The sequence below is a fragment of the Petaurus breviceps genome, unplaced genomic scaffold (genome assembly GCF_028583685.1).
Source record: "Petaurus breviceps papuanus isolate PSGF00001 unplaced genomic scaffold, PetGlider_PUasm1.0 90743, whole genome shotgun sequence".
NCBI classification, from domain to species: domain Eukaryota; kingdom Metazoa; phylum Chordata; class Mammalia; order Diprotodontia; family Petauridae; genus Petaurus; species Petaurus breviceps.
The window spans coordinates 12,059,078-12,076,788 of NW_027187332.1; the positions used below are offsets into that span (position 1 = coordinate 12,059,078).

At 35.1% G+C, this 17,711-nt stretch overlaps 1 protein-coding gene and 1 non-coding gene across 4 annotated transcripts in view; one reads left to right on the top strand and one right to left on the bottom strand.

Moving 5' to 3' along the window:
- GPC6 (glypican 6) overlaps window positions 1-17,711 on the top strand; it is a 1,314,810-nt gene that overhangs the window by 410,067 nt on the left and 887,032 nt on the right. The gene's annotated exons all lie outside the window — the stretch shown is intronic.
- LOC138145735 (U6atac minor spliceosomal RNA) lies at window positions 2,989-3,114 on the bottom strand. The gene has a single exon (XR_011164299.1). It is a non-coding gene; the product is annotated as a U6atac minor spliceosomal RNA (small nuclear RNA).

Genomic DNA, 17,711 nt, shown 5'->3' on the forward strand with positions numbered 1-17,711 from the left:
AAACAGTTAAGGGATATGACATAAGATAAATAGAAATATTTCCTTTAATAGAAATATCTAAAAACATAGAACTAAATTGTTATATTGAAATAGACATCAATTCAGAGGCTAGCATTGAGGAATATGAAAATACTCAGAAAATACATCCTTAGCCTTCTAATTCTTAGATGAACTCTGGCAGACTTTTTTATTCCTATTTTTTTGTACTTTGTTATTGTATCATATATTTAGAACTGAAAAGGACCTCAGTGGCTATGTATTCCAACTCCTCCATTTTATACATGAGGTAACTGGGATCTAAGAAGATAAGTAACTTGTCCATGGTCACCCAGATAATAAGTATCAGCCTATGATTTGAACTTCTTACTTCTGAATAGTCTTACTTAGTATTAATAATAATGTGTATTAGAATTATTTTTAAATTATAATTTGCAAAATTGTATTGCATTCCTAAGTCTGACTTTTCCAGAATACATCTGTTGAGGACAATTAAGTATATCTCTAATAGAAGCAAGTCAGTAATGAAAAGTTTCAAGTTTCCAGATAGTTCCAGTGTTCCTCAAAGATTTACTGTTTCTCTCTTAAGTTAGATATATTTTCTATATTATCTGGTAATTTAACTAGTATGATTTAATTATGATTAAATATTTAATTTAATTATGGTTTAATTTTATGATTTAATTCTTTCTAAAAATGATTTAATAGGAATCTATGTGTATTAGGAGATGGGCATAGAAAAAGAAGACACTATTGTTGCCTTCAAAGAATGTACAATCTAATAGGTAGTCAAAAGGTACAAGACAATTATAATACAAGGCAGAATGTGATTTCAGTTGTGTCATGATCAGAGTGATATATCAGGAAGTTTCATGTGGCAGAGGTAAAATCAATCAATTCATCATTGAGTATATATGCTAAGTATCCGCAGTGTGCCAGACGTGCTACTTCATGCTGAGTTTAAGTTCCTCAAGGAACTTGCAATTTAATATAGAATGAATAAAGGTTAGATTTGGTAAGAGAATAGGATAGTATAAGAAACTGATGGTAGATAGATTAGTAAGGAAGCTATTACTATAAACCAGGTAAGAAGGAATGAGAGTTTTAACTAATTAAGTAGAGAGGAGTAGGATATTCTGTCCTGGGTACAGAGAAGATAGATGCAATTTCATATTTTTATTTGTAAAATAGGGTAAGGGTGGTACACTGTAATACAGGATATATGAAAACATTCTGATACTGAGTCATTCTATTTAGTATGCTTCACATACCCAACCTTTACACAAATGCATTAAATTTGGTGTTGATAATTTTGCGAATTCCAAAATAAAAAATTGATTGTCTATAAAATGACCCACTACAGAATCATAGAATTTCATAGTCATTTAGTCCTACCTGTTCTTGACTAAAAATACTGTCTTACAACATGCCTAACAAGTAATCATCTTGCTACTTATTAATGACCTCTTGAGTCACTCCATTCCAATTTTGTATAGCCATAATTATGAGGAATTTTTTCCTTGAGTGGAGCTTAAATAGATGAGAACAGTAATTCCCCTCCCTGAGTCCAAGTCATCAAGACCAAATGAATGAGACCTTTGTGTACTAAAAGGAACTGGCAGTTGGAATTGCTCAACCTCTGTCAGTGATCTTTGATATACTGTGAAGAATAGGTAACTAACAGTTGGGCTGGAAAAAAAAGCAACTGAAGTGTCAATTTTTAAAAGCAGGAAGAAAAGGAATTTGGAAGCTATAAGACAGTGATCTTGACTTTGATTTCTAGCAGAATTTTCTAGCTCTCAAGTGGATCTAAGATCTTTATCAATGTCTATATTACCTCCGACAATGCAAATTACAGCCCATCCATGCCTGCCTGATCTATGCTATTCTTGCTTATTCTATAAGTTTCTAAAGAAATTTTCCTGATGTACTGAGGACTTTTCTCTTTTTCTGCTGAAATTTTAATAATGCTAGTGGAACACATGATCAGTATTGGTTATCCCTCTCTTTTGATATGTGCCCATGTTTTTGCTTTGTTTTGATCAAGATTTCTTTAATGGCCTCTTTTACTCTGTGTTTTTTCCTCATAATTCTTCATATATTATATGTTGTAGCTTGTTTTCACCAATACCATATACTTTTCCATTGCCATCTGAGTGATACTAATTTTTAATTCTTCCACAACTATAGATTTCTGTGACTTATAGCCCTGCAACATTGGTTGCATGTTGGTATTAAAAAGATCAACCTTAGTTTCTAAGTGAAGTTTGCATTCATTAAAGGTGCTTTGCAACATCACAAAAATAATGCAGCTCACTCTCTTCTGGTTTAATTCCAAACCTAAATCTTTGTCCATTTGCAGTCTTTTTTCAAAATATAAATACTTATAGAAAAACTCTGTAGATTGTAGGCATTCTATATTATCTTGGCTTTTCCTTTGTGTTGGTTCAGATAAAGTGACTTGAACGGTTATAGATCTTTTCTCTGAGGTTTGGCAATATTCTAGCAAAATTCCATCTTCAAATATAAGCATCTAGAGGACTTTACCATCCATAAGAAACCACTCTTCAAATTGAACTCTGAGGGAAAATTAATTTATGACACTGACAGACAACTTTGGCAAACAGGTCTCTCGATTTTATGTTTTTTCTTTCAAAAAATTATGTCATCAAAATTATCCCTATTTTTCTCTTTCAAGGAATCGGGAATAATTTTTTTGAATGGATGAAAGAGGTTTTGTTCAAAGAAAGGAAGGATTTTGGTCTAGGATATGGGTTCTTAATCTAATGTTTGTGGAACCCTAGATTTCAAGAGATACACAAACTTGAATGAGGGAAAAATATATCATTATCTTCATTGACCTCTAACTGACTTTTCGCATTTCTTCCAATTATTTAAAAACTTTGTTCTTAGAAGGAATGGTTTGGCTTCATCAGACTACCAAAAGGACACGTGACATGGAAAGGATAACAACCCTTCCTTTACACCAATATTATTAAATTGTTAGATGCCACAGAGAAGGTGGAAGTGCCTTAACTGTGTATGTGCTGTAAAGGCAAGTAGGAACTCTTCATTCTTATCTAGGGGAGTGCTGCTCTTCTCTCCATTCATCTTCATTTTAACTGTCCTGTCTCATGTAATTTTCATTTAGGATTTCTTGAAATATAGCTCTGTAGAAACAGACCTTGATATAGCCCATTGGGATTCAAATGGAGCCAAATCACTCTGGCTCTCACTGACTGGCCAATAATAGGTCCAGGCCCAAGCCTCACTTGCTTGTAGCTTGGGTTCTGATGGCTCAGAGTGAATGCAAATAGCAAATATTTCTCTTCTGGCCAGAATCCTGAGAGTCTTCACCTCCCAGACTGATTTGGTTTTTTGTTTGTTTGTTTGTTTTTGTTTTTTGAGAAGGTAAACTAGGCCTCTTTTTCTTACCTTGCTTTTAATTACTTAATGGGTATTTCCTCAGATAGAATGAGACCTGGGAAAGACCTAAGATTAAAAAGTAAAACCCATTCAGTGATTAAAGGCTAGATAAGAATTGAAGCAAAAGATGGCCTAGTTTGCCTTCTCAAAAGAATCAGTCTGGGAGGAAAAGATTCTCTGGAGGAGAGAGTGAAGCTGATGACTATGCATAACCCTGCCCCACTTAAATCCAGTTTACCTGGAAGTCAAGATATCACCCTCCTGAAGTCCTTGGTCCTCTTCAAGAATGAAGATGAACAACAGCAACAATTAAATGGTTAATGAATATATAGAACAAGAAGCAGTGATCACAAGGACCAATGTGACTTGTAACAATGGTTAGCATTTATATAAACACTTAAAAGCTCACCCAAAACCCCCTTTAATCCATTTGGTCCTCATAACAATCCTGTGAGGTAACTGCTATTATTATCTCCATCTTAAAAATAAAGAAACTGAGGCCAAAACAGGTTAACTTGACCAAGGTCACACAGCTAGTGTCTGAGATAGTTTTTGAACTCAGATCTTCCTGTATCCAAACTTATTCTTTGTCGTTATTGTTCAGTCATTTTTAATCATACATATCTGACTCTTTCTGACCCCATTTGGAGTTTTCATGGCAAAGGTACTAAACTGGTTTGCCATTTCCTTCTCCAGCTCATTTTAACAGTGTTAAGTGACTTGCCCAGGGTCGCCCAGCTTGTAAGTGTCTGAGGCTGAATTTGAACTCAGGAAGATGAGTTCCTTAACTTCAGGCGGGGTACTTTTATCTGTAACCACTGTACACCCAGCTACATAGCACCACCTAGATACCCACCCACTCTTTAGATATTGCACCATTTAGTAGCCTATGGACCAAACTAACCTTTTTTTTTTAAACAGTTACTGAATTGGTATATCAGGGAAATTCTGTAAATATAAGTTATCTAGATTTTATGAGAACATTTACAAAAATCGCTTAGAGTATTCATAATGCCTAGAAATGTTTTCTAGATAACAGTACAGTGTTCTGAATTGGGAAATGGTTGAATGATTGGACCCAAAAAGTTGTCCTTAGTGGCTCCATGTCTGCTTAGGAGAAGGCCTGCAGAGGAGTCGACAGACCACATGTCTCCACTTGGCTCTTTGCAATTTCACTTTTTTTTTTCTTCTCAGTGACTTTACTAAAGGGGTAGCTAAATATCACGTGTGTAAATTTTGTAGATGACACAAAGTAGGGGGAGGAAAGCCATCATACTCAATGACCGAGCCAAGATTTGGCTAGAAAATTGTACTAAATTAAGTGAGAAATTTAGTATGAATAAATTAAAAATTCCACTCTGGTAGATTTTTTTCCAGTGCAAGTACAAGACTGGAGAGGCAGGAATATAGCAGACCATATGGAAGAGATCTAAAGGTTTTAGGAGACAATAAACTCAATATGTATGTATATATTTAGAAACCTCTATTATGTATATGTATATTTGGAACTTTACATGTATTTGTGTGTTTCCATGTGTATGTTATCTAAAGTTCCAAATAATGAAATGTATTTCCATATGTAATATTTAAGATTCCTATGAGGTATTTGTAGTAAGTGATATTTAGTGAAAGACTGCTTTCTTTTCTTCTGTCCTTACTAAAACTCTTGTTAGCCTATCTTTGGTCAGCTAAACAGGGTCCAGAGGAAAGCAATCAAGGTTATTCTCTGCAAGGATCAGTTGTGTATGTGTATGTATATATGCATGTATGTATATGTATATATGTATACATGAATGTATGTGAACATGCATGTATATATGAATATTTATTTATAAAAGTTTACATATGTGTATGCACATATATGCCATAAATGAAAATAATTGTACTTTCATGCACTTGAGTAAAATACTACTGATATAATCAAGACTTAAAAGTAGCTGGAATAGGCCTTGCTTCTTAAGAATGGATTTGAAATAGGCTAAAGGGTCATTAGTAGAATTGAGAAGACTAGGCCTGTGTCTGTGTTAAGCATTTCATAAGAAAAACATCAGAATACTTTGAAAATGTATCTCATCGATTTGTGTCTGAAGCTAAGTAGGCTTATGCACAAAAAGGACATTAAAAGCAGGAAGGGAGAAGGATGAGAGGGCAGATGTAGCATTCCTATATAACAGAAAAATATATACTGTACAGATGTAGTTCAATGAGAAATGCTCTCTTTTCCCTGTCTCCTCTGGCACTGACATCTGCATTAAACATTTTTGTATAAGTAAAGGAAAACAAATGTTTGCTTTTTATCCTTAATATGACAAGCTTAAGATTTGGAATATGGATGTTTGCTTTGGACCTCTAAGGTACATGCCTAAAACAAAAGTTGAGTATAATCTACAAATATCTATAATAGGTATTTAAGGATCTTCATTACTTAATTAGGCATTTAAAGGTTCTAGAATCCCCAAAGAGAATGTCTGTGGTAAATATGCTTGCCATATGCCACATGTGATTGATGCAAACATTGGGTCCAAGTCATAGAATAGTAATTAGTATCAACTGTTCATACACATTGAAATCAAGTGTATTTATGGAGACCCTTTTAAAAATTCTCTCCATGACTTTAATGATTGAGAAGCTAATAATGGTCCATAACACATCTGCCTTTAATCTTGGTTTAAAGGGCAGAAGCTTTAGATGCTTAAATCTCAATCATAAAATGATTGTATTGTTATAGTTATTCAAGGAGCACAGTAAATAAAGACAGATTCAGAATTTCAGACTAATAACCAGCCCAAAGCTTGCCACTAACAGATGTAGACTGGACCAATAGCAGACAATTTAGCCATAGAGAGAGAATTCTTAAATGTGGGGTTGATGATTTAGAAAATGCCAAAGTAAAGTTTTGTACACAGCTGAAAATATTTTGGAACAGTAAAAATTTGATTAAACTGGAGTCAGTAAGAACTAAAGACATTAGATTTTGTACTAACTAATCTCATTCATTAAAAAAAAAAACTAACCGCTAGAGACAGCTATATAGAGAGAGGACATCAAGAAGAGAGCCGAGGGGAACAATATCTTATGGTCAAATGAGCCTATTTCATTTGTTCAATAAATTCAGTCTTTAGTTCAGAACTACTATAGTTTACACTTTTTTATGTAGATAAACTTCTTTTAAATCACAAACAATATGTCCTGAATGCCTAACAATGATAACAATGAGTTAGTGTTATTGATGAGATTTCATAAGCTTGTAGAACTAGGGATGGAATGAACCCCAGAGGCCATCCAGTCCCCTCCCCCATTTTATAAATATGGAACTGTAATCCAGAAAGGTTAAAAGCCTTCCCCTAATTTGAAAACACTGAAGTATCAGAAGCAGGATTTCAGTCCCTTGACACCACAGACTCCTGAGCCAGTGATCACAATTAATATAAATAAAAATAGAAGTCAGAGAATAGATGAGATTACCCCTGGAGAGAAGAAAATGGAAGACAAGAAGGCCTACTATGGACCCTTGGGGGTTAGGAAGGATAAGGACAGTAATCTAAACTAGAAGATAATGAGGAGAGAGCTATGTCATAAAAGTCAAAAAAGAGTGTGACCAGGCAAGCAAGACAATGAGCATTTATTAAGCACTTATTGTGGACTAGGTACTGTGTTAAGGGCAGGGAACACAAAAACAAGAAAAGATAAGATACAGTACTTTATCTTAATGGGCCTGTACTCTAATAGCAAAAGATAATAAGAGAAGGGAGTGGGGCTGGAAAAGGAAAGTAGCTATACAGGGGCATAGTGTTGACATCAGGAAACGCAAAAGAAAAGTTTGGAGGGAAATTAAGGATTACTGACCTTTTCCCCTACTCAAAATGGAGGTTTTAAGAGAAATTCACTAATAAGGGAGGATAGATGCTCCAGGCTAAAAAAGTCAAAGCATCCAATCAATGTTGCAGGATGAGGATATTCCAGTCAGAATATGAGTAGTCAGAAACACATAAATAGGATATCTTACAGACAAGTTTATAAACTTTCTCAATGAAGTAGACTTTCCTTGAAGTTATTCTGAATGCTCCAATCAAATCAGCTATAAAGGATCTATATATATAGAGGGAGATGTCATACACCTTCAGAGAAAGAACTGATGAATAGAATTACAACATAGTACAATTTCACATTTATTTATAAATCTGTGTCAAATGCTAGCCTTCTCTAGTGAAGGGTAGGGAGGGAGGGAAACAGTTTCCAATTTGGAATGTAACAAAAAATACAGAGAAAAATGTCACAGAATATTAAAAATGAAAAAAGTAATTAAGCTAATTTTGAATTCTACCAAGAAACATATCCCGGAGCTATTCTGGATTCCAGATTAATGAATTAAGTAGTCTTCCTCCCTGACCATTTTCAGACTTTGGACCCAGGTTTCTTTTTTATTGCCTAAGCCCTTCATTTTCAAAGAGGACCCATGACATCATGAAGGTGAGGTCGTGACTTGTGTGTGAAGTGAAATTAAGTGAGGCAGAGTCTCACAGAGTTACAAGCCTCAGTCTTTCTTCCAAAGTCATTGATATCCAATGGCAAGACAAAAATCAAGGCCACTGAAGATGGCCTGGGATGCAGTGGATGCCTTTGGCAGCTTCACTGTCTAACCAAGCACTTGGCACTCCTTAACACCTACCTCAGTTGCCTCCATGGACACTGATCCATATTGTTCTCATCCATGCATCCTGCTTGGGGAATTATTCATGTTCTTGGGGTAGACACCCCCTGACTCAGCAATGTATTTGAGGCCTGTCAGTTAGCCTCAACCTGGGTTAGCCTATTGGTTGAGATGTTTTTACCAGGGTATGGATGCTGCTCATGCTAAATTTCTTGGAACCATAGGTGAGAGTTGGGTGATAGGTAGACACCAATGGGGGCTGAGCAGCCCAGAAAAGGGCTTGCAAGCCCTCACACCAGACATGATAGTCCTCCTTGAACACCCCATATACCCCATTAATAAAGTCATGAACAAATCAATAATAGTCATAAAGTCACTAATGAAGACATCATTGCTGAGCCCATGCTAATAACAAATGGAAAGGTAAGAGAGACATGCAGGTAGATAATAACAGCAACCATACAGAGGTTCTACTAAATGTTGGAAAAGACATTGAAATGTCTTCCAGAAATGTCACACTTCACTTTTTCCCTTACTTGATAATGCAATGTTTGAACAAGAGAATTGCTGAGAAGCTGTGTTAATTGGTAGTACAGCAAAAAGTAGTAACAATGTTCCTGCTTTTATTTTGAAGCACCCATGCTTACCATGCAACTAAACAACATTGATTCCAGGAATATTTGACAGCCACACTTCTTTAAAAAATTCTTTTATTCTAGCAGAAAAAAGTATCGGTGTGATGAAGTCCAGATTAAAAGAGCATTTCTCTGCTTTGACCATAATTAAATCAGGGCATCGATAAAAGAAATAAACTTTGAAAGGATTTCTACTAAGAATAATAGAACTCATGGAAAGAGGATGGAGGGAAATCATTAAATGAAGTGTCCTATATTTGAGGCTCAGGTGGGAAGACAAAATAAGTTAGGCTCATCTCTGCATAGTTCCCCCTTCCGAAGTGAGAAAAATTCAGCAGTTCTAAAATTAGCTGTAAAACCATCATTCCAGCTTGAAAAATCTAATTAGAAAAATAATTTCTTGTTATTTATCTCCAAGAAGCCATTTGAATCAACATTCCTTTTCAAGTTTTTGCTAGACACAGCTCTGCTCAACAGAGCTCAGAGCCCTTAGGAAAAGGTTAGTTAAACACACAGCCTGTTTATATAGATAGTAAGTCTGGTAAATACACCGTAAATTGGAACCGCTTCTCATGCTCTGCTCAGACGTTTTGAGATCACTCTCACCATCTGGAAATTCCTTTATCCTTTCACCCATATTCTCTCTTTTGTTTTAGATACATAGTTATACACACATTACCATATTTACAATGGATATAAACACATCCATAAATAAAATTAGGACACCAAAGAAATGAAGGACTTAAGGATTATACCCAAATATCACTATGGAATCAACTGTTTTTCTTTCAAATATGTATTTTCCTTTTGCTTCTTGTAATGGTGTACTATCAGATTAGACACAGCTGATATTGCTTAGTCATTAGAAAGATGGAACATTGGACCGACTTCTTTTTTTTTTTTTACATTTTTCTCATCAGATACTGTCTGGAACATGCATTAGATTGCCTCAACACAGGTTAGGAAATAACCAACCATTTCTCTTATTTCTGCCTTTAAAGACCCACAGTAAAAATAAAAAAGAAAAAGCTCTTCCAAAATGATCTTTCAATAATTTTTCCTTTTCAAATATAGCAATGAGTAGCAAGAATACTATGCAGAAATAAAATATAGAGGAAATAGTTGTCTCCTTAGTATGTCCGTGGAAAAAGAACATACTACAATTTTCCCGTCCTTCTCTGGCTTCCTGGCTTCTCAGTTGTGTCCTATTTTGAGAAGACATGTGGATAGAGGATATCCTTGGAGCTATGGAGGCCTAGATTTAACTCCTATGTCTTAAGGATACAAACTTTGTGACCATGGATAATTGTCTTACCCCCTAAATTCACCACAGCAACCCTGGAAGATTAAGTTATAGAAGAGTTTCTAATTAATATTCTCATTACTATGAACTGATAGGAAATTTTGATTTATAGCTAATGATCTATAGATGTATCCCCTGTTTCAAAACTTCAGGATTCCTTTGAAAAAGTAGGGGTGCCATTTCAGGTGGAAAAATTGTATTTGAGTGAAATAATCTTTCCATTGACAGTTTTCTAGAGACCAATAAAACCGTTATGGCTACTTAGCTTGTTTCCTTTGCAAATATGCAATTTGGCAAGTTTTCCTTACACATTTGCTAAACCACATGTTTAATATGTTCTCATGTGTCATACTTGTAAGAACTTGTTGTTTAGTGAATTTGCATAAGAAAGGAAAACATTTGATTATAGTTGATATTTATACCCTACATATACATATATATGCGTTATTTTTCAGTATGTTTCAAAAGTCAGGTTTCAGGGGTGGCTAGGTGGCGCAGTGAATAGAGTCAGGAGGACCAGAGTTCAAACCTGGCCTCAGACACTTGACACACTTACTAGCCGTGTGACTTTGGGCAAGTTACTTAACCCCAATTGCCCTCCAAGAAGCACAAAAAAAATGTCAGGTTCAAGAAACATAGTTCACATAGGCAACTAAATTCTTATAGTGAAATACATTTAGTGGGTTCCCCACCCTCAAATATTTGTTATGCTAAGGAATAGAGAAGAAAATTCCACAAATTTGACCTATGACTAGGGAACCAGGGTACTTGGGTTGGGGCAGGGGAGGAGGAAGCTGAAACCTTTCTCAAATATATCCACATAAAAGTGGACTAGAACAAGTGGGAAATTGAACAGGCCTGAATAGCCAGCCAATTTTGTAAGTATTCAGGACTTCTGTTCCACTTAGGGATTTAAAATATGATTTTGAACTCTTCAGTTGATGGCTTGATTTATACAGTAGTAGGGGGCAACTTGATGTCACAGGACCTTTAAGAGCGAGTTAATTCAGTCCCTTTGAAAGGTCCATAATTCTAAATTGCTGTAGGAATGGTGTTCATTCACTTTTTTTTATGAATGTAAAAAAGGTAATTTAAAATATATATTTTTAAAGTGTTGTGTTCCCATAATAACTTGAATTAGCTACTGTACACGCTAAAATTGTTAATTAAACTGGTAAACAAATGCTTTAACCCCTTAAGTCCAAAAACATTTGATATAGATATCAATGCAGGTTTCTTTGTTTTTTTTCTCTGATACATTTATTTTTTTTATCATTAATGATAATACTTGCCCCACTTGCTTCACAGGTTTGGGAAAAAAAGATATTGCAAACCATTAAATTCAAAGTCATGTATTTGGCATTTTAAACTCTTCATGTTGTATTTTTCATTTATCATCCCAGACTTATTTCATCTTCTTCACCTTTACCCAATCTCCCTTCTATCAAAACTGTTCTACTTACTTTTCCTTGTATGTGGCTTTCTAGCTCCCATTTCCCTCTTTTCATAGACTATCTCCATGCCACTTCTGCTGCTAAGAATCCCTAGCTTTCCTTCAAGGCTTAGCTTTAAAGCTACCTCCTATACAAGACCCATCCTGAAGTGTCTGGAACCATTTGAATTCGGGTCATTCTGACTAGGGGATCATCACCACCTCCATAGTGCTACCTAACTGCTGCTAACATAAACTGTTTTATCCAAAGAAGCCAAATTGAAAGGCCTGGAAATTCAAGTCCAAGGGTCAGTCTCTCCTATGGGCCATTTCCCTCTGTCTTTGACCTCTTCTGTTCTTAATAGTATTATCATTGGATCAAAGGATAGGTGCACAGTATTGTTGCATGCACGATATATTTTTAATTTTAAAGTTCATTATTAACATTTTTCTATCATGTAAGTTTAGATAATCAACATAACAATAAATCAAGCACTGCTTTGTAATGTTTGTCAATATCAGAGACTTAAATACTCACCCTGGAAATTTAACATTGAGCTCCAAAAATTTGAGCAGATTCAGATACGGTCCTGCACAGTCTTTTATAACTCTTCTCTTCAGTCCTTTTGTCATCAGCTACTTTATCAGAATGAAGTTAAAGTTTTAGTTGCATGAAACAACAGGATACCTGTAAAAACTATCATTTAAAATCCATTTACTATTGGTTTGAATGATGGGATGTGGTGTTATATAGCAGAAAGAATAGAGAAAAGACTTAATCTATGCTCTGGATAAAAATTCACATCTCAATGAATCTTGCTCACATTTTAACCATGTGAAAAACTTACTTTGGGACTATTGAAGGGCATGTACTTTGGAATATAGTTTCTACAGTTACTTTATAAAAAGGAGACAATTTTGGATTTAAGTTTAATAACTTCATAAAATGAATAGCAATTTCATTGTAAAAACACAGTTTGGTTTCATTCTAAATATATTCAGTTCTTTTTGGAATCAGTAAATAATGCTTATCTCCCCAAAGGAAGAACTTAAATCATTCTTACCAAGTTGTTTTGATATGCAGTTAGATGTGTAGAATGCAGCTAACACCTTCAATCATGACTGATTTATTACCAAATAGACTTTATTATTAAAATGTTACTTGTCTTTCCACATTATTGTATATGTTTATATTGTTATTGTCAAATTTAATCAAGTTCAGCCCTAAATTTGAATCATTTTGGTAGCTATAAAGCCTAAAATGCATGCAAGGAAGAGACACAGATGGCGATTAAAGGATCTTGTTAGAGTCTGTTAAAATAAAATGACAGATGTACCTTGGAAATAGAGTACAGGTGCAACCAAAGGGAAGTTATTATTTTATATCTGACTTTGTCCAAAGACAGCTGACACTATTTGGAATTTTGTTAGATGAGATTTAGCATTTTAATATTTTTGACATTTGGAATATATTTTCAACATAAAAGATATGCAAATCTACTGTAAATTGCTTTCATTTAAAAAAAACAACAAACCTACATATGTGCTTTGGAAATATTTAATGAGATTTTTGGTTGTTCTTTTTAAAAATTGTTTTAGCCTTTGAGACACTGCTAATTCAAGTAACTTTCTGTAGACTTTATGAAAAAATAAAAAGTGGAAGAAAGGAATGAATACCTTTTTCAATGCAAAATACTAAAATTTCATCACCACGTGAAGGCCCAAAGGGAGATGTGTTCATTAAAGATTCTGTAGTTAATATGTGAATTTTAGTGTAATTTTCTAGTTTCATGATAAGCGAATTCTTACTCCCTGTCCCCCAAAAAAGAAAGAAAAGAAAATACACTCAGATGCATGTGATGGTATGTCTAGATTGTCAATGAAAAAGGAAACACATTGGCTTTCTTAGTGGATTTTTGGAAAGCTCAGCATCCTGCATCCTTTGAATGCCCCCCTTGTTGAGAGTACTGTGATGTCTTACGTAGTGCAAAATGACTTCACTAATCTGGGCAACGTTGGACTGCTTCCATTTTTTATCTGCAAAGTGATATCCACCCAAGAAGTCTAATGGAGCCTGACTATTTTCTTTATTTCAGGGAAATTTCCTTTAAATTCTAACAGTACAGTGTCATATCAATGATACATATCAGGTTGATACATTTCTTGGGCGATTAAAAAAAAAAAGTTGACTTTTGGCTTTCTGCCTTCTCATGCCACAAAAGGTGTACTAGAGTCATTGCAAAGTATCCTGTCTGTCAAAGTCTCATCACAGTTATAGCTGCATACAAGACTAAACTGCTCATCACAGTATTTCTCAGTGAAGAAGTGTTTCCAACTGTATTTTATACTGGATTCAGGATCATAAGTCAGAACCTATTAGATCTGCTCTTCTGGTTGTACCCATGTGCTTTTCCTTTCCATTTTCCCTTGAAACAGTGCAACATTTCTATGGAAGAACTATGAAGGAAGGCAAGAGACATTCCAAGAGCCCCACATCACACCATTTACATGAATCAGTTTGGCAAAAGCCAGTGGCAGGAGACTTATTGTTGTGCAGCTCTGCTTTCACTAATAAGTTTTACTGAAGTCAGCAATTACTTTCAAAGATTTAAGGGAACTGGGGGCTCAACCAGCCTGCCAAGAAGCACAAGCAATTATGAGATGTGCCACACATAATTATGTTGAAGTCTAAGAAGTTCATAATGGTTTATTGCACCAAAGAAAGGAGGGAAAATCAGGATATACTATTTGTCATGGACTCCACTTCTTCATAAAATAGAAATGTATAAAAATGAGGCAGCCTTTGTTTTAAAGTATACTATCCATGATTTCTGCTTTTATTTGCATTCGTCCCTAGAAATAAGTTGTTTTTTTTTTTTTCATTTGTTCATCTCCTTGAATGACTAAAGTCTCTAGGCTTCCAAACATAGAAGACACTGAACAAATGTGTAGTGTGAAAATGTTTAAAATAAATCTTAATATGGTGACTGGGAGATTGTTCAATGGGATACTGTGCCTGCACTCATGATAGGGGATTGTTTTCATCAAACTTGCCACATTTTAATCTCATCAGCTATCTACATGCAGATACACTCAGCATTGATTGTAATTCTTCCAGCACATAAGCTGCACCCAAGCATTTGACTTTAAGTTGTTACAACTTCTGTCTAGTTTGATTAGCTTTGTTCTGTTAGAACATCTTGATAAGGGCCAAGGTCAAGGGTTTGATTTCTGTTCAGACTTCTGGTAGCTTAGCGGAAGGGGAACTTACTGCCTAGCTATAGACTATACTCTTATGTCTCAAACATAAAACACTGGTCATAAATGAGACCAGGGGAATAGTATGTTTCCATGTAGAACCGTCAATGACATCATGACTTAAGATTCCAAAGTCACTGGTTAGTATACCTCAGTTTCCTGTGCTATTTAGTAAAATAAAGATATGTCATGTGAACTAATAAAAAGAGTTATTCTTGTCAGATAATAAACTGATACAAGGAGGAATGGGTGACAGTTCCTTCCTTAATAGGCATTTGTATAATCCCCTTCTCTGGAATTTTGCCCCACCTCAGTCCACTTTTTGGAATCCCTAGTTTCATTCAAAAGTCAGCTCTATTACTTTCTATAACATAAATCCATTCCTGGTTCTCTCCACTCCTCTAATTGTGGGTACTTCTAATCCTGCTTCACTCACCAGAAATTATGATACATACATACAGGTGTACAAATGTGTTTAATATATGTGTATATGTATATATTTATATATGATATCATCATATATGATATATGATGACATGTCACAATATATTATATGATACATGTTATGATATATGACACGTTATATGATATATAAGATATATGATGACATGTTATCCCCATTTCCCCCACCCCCAGAAGAGTGGAAGCTCCTTCGGGGAAGGATTATTTTCACTCTTGTCTATGCCCTCAGTGTCTACAACTATTAAGTGTTTAATAATGCTTATTGAATCAGATGGAATTACTAATTGACTCTTTGATAGACTGTCTTATTAAAGAGAGTACTGTAGACTACTGTTTTCTGTTATTACAGTTAATACTCATTAAGACAGAACCAAATAGAGGTCATGCCTAGCTCTTCTTACATGGTACATTCTCCAGGTTTTCATTAGAGCTCCTGACAATTTTACTTACCTATAAGTGCTCTACTGATTAATTTCTCAACTAGAAGCTGAATAAAACTATAGTAGACCATGAAGGGAAAAGGACAGAAGACAGAAAACTCATTACTCTAAGGATAATAGAAACAGAACATCTGGAGAAGACATTTAATGAAACTGGATTCCTTGGAAAGAGTTTTGGCAATTTCAAGGGCTGCATTGCTTTTGAATTATTGTGAAGGAAGCCATGCAGGTTAGGGACAATATGGAACGCTGAGGGAAAGGCCTCACATTTGCAGATCAAAAGCATCTTCACCCATTCCATTTTGGACTTGCTGACTTCAAGTTTAATACAGAGGAAGAAATTAAACCCAACAAGTTCAGAGCATTCGACATTTTTCATTCTAATAAAAGTAAACTTTTAGCGAAAGTGAAATTTAAATTTAAAAAGTGAATTTGAGATATGGATATTGCAAATAATCCCATCTAGCTTCCAACTTTAGGTAAGAATCAATCCTATGACAATCTTAGAACTGGTATCCCATCTCTGCATCTTACTATATGTTTCTAATTGTTTAAAATACTTCTTTGATACTCCTGTGATCCTGTCTTTTCATGTATCTGGATAGCACCTCCAAAGAATATCCAATGTGTACATAATTACCTATCCACACATTCTCACACCCTGACGAATTCCTGGCCTCATTTTCCTCATAAATCTTTTACAGGGTTTTACCAAATATGCTAAGGGTTTTCTGTGGGTTTTTTGATGGTCATGGACATACGAGTTGTAGGCTGTCCATTGGTTATTTCTTATTCTCACTATATAACTGCCCTACTTCCTTTTCTGACATACATCTTTGATAATATATTTTATGCTTCTCCTTCTTCAATGGTGATTTTTGAAGATTATTTATATTTACTACACACCTCTTCATTACCCATGACTCACAACTGTAGTTCTTCTTAGATTATGAAACCTGATATCTCAGAGCCATACAGCATAACAGCAAGAACACTGATATTAAAAACCCACATTAGTTAATTGTCTATTTACCTTTATATTGTACTCTGGACAGCTGGCGATCTTTATAATATTTTTTCCTCTTTCTTTTCTAATATCTAATACAGTGACTGGCTGAGAGGCTGTGATTAATAGACATATACTTATTAAAGTTAATTGAATTAATGCTAGCTATGAGACCATAGAAATGTCATGTACACTTGAGTTTTTTTAGTTTCCTCATCTGTAAAACAAATTGATAGTACCAGTTGTTTTATTGTGACAGGATTGTTGCGGGGTTCTAATGAGATAAATTGTACAAATTAGATGACCTAATTGTCAGTTATCAACACCATCATCATCATCATTGCCATTTTTCCCTACTTAAACAAGCTTATGAGATTTCTGCAGTTTATCCCCTTTGGAATAATTTTATTATATAAAAAACATTTCCTTTGTGAACTTGAGCATGTTGTTATGTATTCTTTCTTCGAGATCATTTATCAAAAATATTACATCAGACTTCTCCTAGCAATGACCTCTAGTGAATTGTGCATTCCATATTACTTATGCATTTCACAAAAACATAGCGTTTCTTTTGAAACACACTTCTTCTTACTTCAAGAAGCCACGAATACATTTTTCAGTTGGAGATGTAGAAATGCCTAACTAGACTTTCCTGATAGTAATTTTAGCCAGTAAGTCGATAGGCATTTTTATGGGCTTACTACATGCCAGGAATTGATCTAAATGCTAAGGACACAAAGAAAAGCAAAAATTGATCCCCAAAATTGAACGTGCAGTCTAACGGTGAGGCAGCATACGCGTCACGAAGCATCACAGGGCGAGATCTCCAGCAAAAGGAGCCCAGGGAATCTGATAGGTAGAGCTGGAGAGGAACAGCAGCAAGACAGCCAGTTCAAAGAAATGGACATAGGGTCTGAAATGTTGATAGAATGTCCTGTATGGGGAGCAGCAAACAGGCCAGTGTAGTTGAATTTGAGTGTGTGAGGAGAGGAGTAAGTGTCAGAAAGCTAGAAAGGTCAAAGGGGACCAGGTTATGAAGAGCTTTAAAGGGGAGAGGAATTATATTTGATCCCCTGGAAGGGCCAAGGGGTTGTATTTGAT